The sequence below is a fragment of the Echinops telfairi genome, unplaced genomic scaffold (genome assembly GCF_000313985.2).
Source record: "Echinops telfairi isolate 266 unplaced genomic scaffold, ASM31398v2 ScPeMD7_7469;HRSCAF=8507_1, whole genome shotgun sequence".
Classification (NCBI taxonomy): Eukaryota; Metazoa; Chordata; class Mammalia; order Afrosoricida; family Tenrecidae; genus Echinops; species Echinops telfairi.
In genome coordinates this window covers 115273472-115278499 of record NW_022111373.1, presented here as the reverse complement: position 1 = coordinate 115278499, position 5028 = coordinate 115273472, and positions in this window count along the sequence as shown.

The window sequence follows — 5028 nt, the reverse complement described above, 5'->3', positions numbered from 1 at the left end:
CCAAAATGGGAAAAAAGCTCCGCTGGGCAGAGCTTTTGTACTATACATTCTCCCCGCTAGGTCCGCATCTAGCAGCTCGCTGAGTGGCATCACTGGGAAGGTTCTCTGGTCACAGTGAATTTTTTCATAAAAGCAGTTTCACTTGAAACTCATTTGGTGTGATGGCCAATTTAAGAGAAAGCATGCCGCTGTGAAATTTTGTTTCCTGCTTAGGAAAAACGCTGCCGAAACTGTTGTGATGTTGGACATAGCTTATAAGCACAGCACTATGGGAAAACTCCAGTGTGAGTGGTTTTCTTATTTCAACAAAGGTGAAATGTCGATTGAAAACAAACCTCATCCTGGCCATCTTGCTGAATGGACGAAAATGACAACAAAATTTGTGCACTTGGACCACTGAAGAGATGGGGAAGTTACCTGGACTATACCTTGGAGCTTGGTTCATCAAATTTTAATGGAAGATTTGAAAACGAGGGTCACTAAAAAATTTGTGCCTCGGGTTCTGACTAAGAAAAAGTGTCAAGTGGAAACATGCCATGCAAGAACAGCTCTGAAGCAACCCAGACTCCCGCCCCCCTCCCCAAGCAAGGTTATTACTGGTGGTGAGACATGGTGCTGTTCCTACAACCCCCAAAGCAAACATCAAGCCAGTGGAAAACGCCACTGTCACCTTGCCCCCCAAAAGCACATCAAGTGAAATAAAAAATCATGGCAATGCTCATTTGTTTTATTGATGTGAGGGGTACGGTGCATTTGGAATTCATTCCACTGGGTCAGACTGTTAATCAAGCTTTCTATTTAGAGGTTCTGAAAAGATTGTGTAACAGCGTGTGACAAACAAGGCCTGGTTTGTGGCAGACGGGACTGGTTTTGCCACAACAATGTACCTGCTCATGCAGCCATCTCAGAGCGCCAGTTTTTGGCAAAAAAACCAACATTCCTCTCTTGCCCCACACACCTGACTCACCTGATTTTGCTCCATGTGACTTCTTTTTGTTTCTGCGAATGCAGAGGAACACGAAAGGACAGTGATTTGACAACGTAGAAGAGGTGGGAAAAAAGGGAGGCGCTGTCAGCCATCCAAGCAGATGGGTTTGAAAAATGTTGCCAAGAATGGAACTGCAGATCTGACAAATGCTTCTAGTGTAATGGAGAGTACTTTGAAGGTGATAAGGTTGTTTTGTTAAAAAAAAAAATTAAACAGATTTGAAGAAAAAAATCGGTCTTTTGGGTAAACCTTGTGTAACTGAATGGCTATCATAGGATTGCTGGAATAATATAGCATTCAGGGCACTGATGTAGCAAGACCTGGTTTGTCTGCCAACCAACAATATACTCGCTCTTGGTACAACTGTCTGCTGCTTCCTCAGCCACCATGTTTTCTGGCTTAAGTCCTCAAGTTACAAGTACTGACATCCACTTTGATCTCTTTCCTGTCTTTTTAATGACCTTTTGCTCTCTTCCTGAACGATGTTGCTATTATCCCACACCCCTTCAAAGTTTCTATCAGTGTTCAAGGCAGCCAATCTGCTCTTGAGATGCTCTCAAAATTCTGGTAGGACAGGCTGCAGATAGTCGTTTGGCTCTCATGGACTTGCATTAATTTTACTCAGCTTCAACCTACTTATATGAGCAATTGATCTGATCAGCCCCTGCTGTGGTTTCAGCTGCTGATATTGAGCTTCTCGATCATCTCTTCCCGCAGTTGTAGTCAATTTGATTTCTGAATATTCCATCTGGAGAAGTACATGGCTTTTGTGTTGAAAAGGGTATTTGCTATGAACAAGTCATTGGTGATGCAAATTCTGTCATGTGATCTCCAGATCTGTCCCTATCACCAATGCCATATCTTCCAACTACTGTACCTTCCTCTTGGTTTCTAACTTTTGCATTCCAATTGCCAACAATTATCGGTGCATCGTCAATGCATGTTTGATCAATTTCCAATTGAAGGCATTGGTAGAATTTTTTTTTAAATCATTTTATTGGGGCTCATACAACTCTTAACACAATCCATACATACATTATGTAAAGCACATTTGTACATTCGTTGCCCTCGTCATTCTCAAAACATTTGCTCTCTACTTAAGCCCCTGGCATCAGCTCATTTTCCCCCCTCCCTCATTAACCTTTGATAATTAATAAATTATTGTCATGTCTTACACTGTCTGACATCTCCCTTCACTCACTTTTCTGTTGTCCATCCCCCAGGAGGCTATATGTAGATCCCTGTAATCGGTTCCCCCTTTCCACCCCACCCTCCCTCCAGGTAGAATTCTTTAATTTCTGCCTCACTAGCTTTGGTGGTTATTAGTGCATAAACTTGAATTAGTTGTATTGAGTGGGTTTCCTTGAAGGTGGATAGATATAATCTTCACAGACAGCCTCGCACTTCAAGATACATCTTGAAATGTCCTTTTTGACAATGAATGTGACACCATTTCTCGTGACTATTTCATTCCCAGCAGAGTAAACCATCTGATTTTCTGATTCAAAATGGCCAATACCAGTCCCTTTCAACACTCTAACGCTTAAAAGGATTGATCTTTGTGTTCCATTTAATTTTTATGACGTCCACTTTTCCTAGATTGGTACTCTGTATATTCAGAGTTCCAATTATTGTATACTTTTTCAGCTGTTTTTTTCTTGTTTGAGTTATGTCCCACCTGCAAATAAAGGTCCTGATGGCTTTACTTCCCCATGCTTTACTCCATCGGCATCATATGGCCCACGACTTTGGGAAGGAAGTTCGACCTCAATCATACTTTGAATGCCTTACAATCTGAGGGGCTCTTCTTCTGGCATTATCTCAGACAATGCTCTTTTCAGGAGGTTTTCGGTATTTGACAGTGTTTCCGTTCTTTGTTTAAGGGTTACAGTGGCTAATTCCTCAGCAGTGGATATCCTTTTCCTTCTTCATAGTTTGTTTTCAGTCTGGAAGCTCGGCTGAAACCTGTTCACTGAGTGACTCTGCTTGCATCTGAAATACTCATGACATAGCTTCCTTCCATCATCCCAGGAACACACAAGCCACCACAATATGGCGAACTAACAGACAACCGGTGGTATAAAAGTAACAAAGCGTAGTTTGTGTCAATTACCAACTAGTCAAGTCTGACACATAGCACTTGATGAGACAGTGTAGAATTTCTCCATGCCATTCCCACAGGTGTGTCTGATTATACCATATCTTCCTCCTGCAGAACTGGTGGGTTATTAACAGCCCAATGCTAAACCCACTGAACCACTGGCGCTGCGCCTTCATTTCCTGTGAAAGCCAAGAAAGTCTAGTCTCATGACAACCTGAAAAATTCAAGCACACTAAAGGCTATTGTACTGTCTGTCCTACTTGTTACTCTTTCCAACCATCAGATGGCACTCTACCTACTTCTGAAGAGTAAATACTGGCAAAGTTCGCCACAATAAAGTGCGCTTATTGCAATAGGCACTCTCCTTAGTAGCTAAGTCAGTCTAGGTGTTCAGTATGATAAAGTAGAATTCAGAACTCAGTCTACTACAAAAGCTGTGCATCATTCTGGTCCCTGAAGAAACTTAACAACATCTCGTTACAATTCTTTTTTCTGTTTCAGAAGGGAGAAATGGACAAAACAGATAAACCTATGCCTTTGTGCTATTGTTAGGTGTCATCAAGTCAGTCCAACCCATAGTGGCCTACACAACAGAAGGAAACCCTGCCTGGCCCTGTGCCATCCTCACAACTGTTCTACGCCTAAGCCCGTTGTTGCAGCCACTGTGTCACTACATCCCATTAAGGGCCTTCCTCTTTGCCACTGCCCCTCTACTTGACCAAGCATCATGTCCTCCTGGACTGGTCTCTCCTGACAACAAGGCCAAAGTATATATGAAAGTCTTGTCATCCTTGCTTCTAAGGAACACTATGGCCATACTTCTTCCGAGACAGACTTTATACCTTTGGTACCTACTTTATATTATGTTCAAATTAACACTTAAAATATTTTTATATACTTTCCTCCCTTAAACCCCTCAGTAATTTTCTTAAAAATGTCTTCAGGCTTATAAGGTGATTTAAACTTTAATAACCTCTTTAGTGTGTAACACTTAATAAGTCTTCTCATTGACTTAAGCCCTCGCCCATTAATCCACCCCACTGCTATCATGCTGAATCCAACTCATAGCAACCCTGTAGAAATGCTCCTTAGGATTTCTTGGTAGATCCTATCCAAAGTTATGATGACACATATATTACTGTATATTGGCACAATGGAAGGAGTTCTTTATTAAATTCTAAACCTATACATGTTTTCATAGCTGAGCACTAGATGTTAGCCGTCCAGTCACCTTTTGACTCAGAGACCGCATGTGACCGAGCAGAACTTCCCCAAACGGTTACCATGGATGTGCTCCTTGAGGAAGCATCGGGCTGGTTTAACAGTCAGCCTTTCCGTTAGCAGCCACATGTTAAAGTATCATGCCACTCGGGCTCCTTAAGCAATAGTTTACCTTTACATTTGCTAATTTTTTCCTCACACATGAATATTTTGCAGTAAGTTTGTTGGCTGGTTATATGTTTCTGCTTATTTTGCTTATATTTCTTTTCATATGAAGGGGCTTCAAAAAATTGTCAAAAATGGAATTGAAAGACTGGAATTTTTTCACAAACTTTTTGGCACCCTTTTATATTTAAAAATGAAATCATTGTGTATTCTTTCTAGGTGAGGACTACACATTTATAGCATCTTTTGCTATACTGGAGGCATGAATATAAATACATATGGAATATCAAAACTAATTCAAAATTATCTTTACACTCTACATTCATGAGGTAAACACTTTACCATCTGATTATGTAAAAAAATGATCCTATGTTAAAATTTAGCTGCGAATGAAAAGTCAACAGCACAGAACAATACACAGCAGTGGGAGGATTTTTTGAAATATTTTGTGAAAATGTGGCTTTTAAATGATCCCATAAAAGGTAGGTGAAATGTGCTCGCTTCAGCAGCACATATGCTAAAAAAGGTAAGTGAAATAAGAAATGAACTGAAA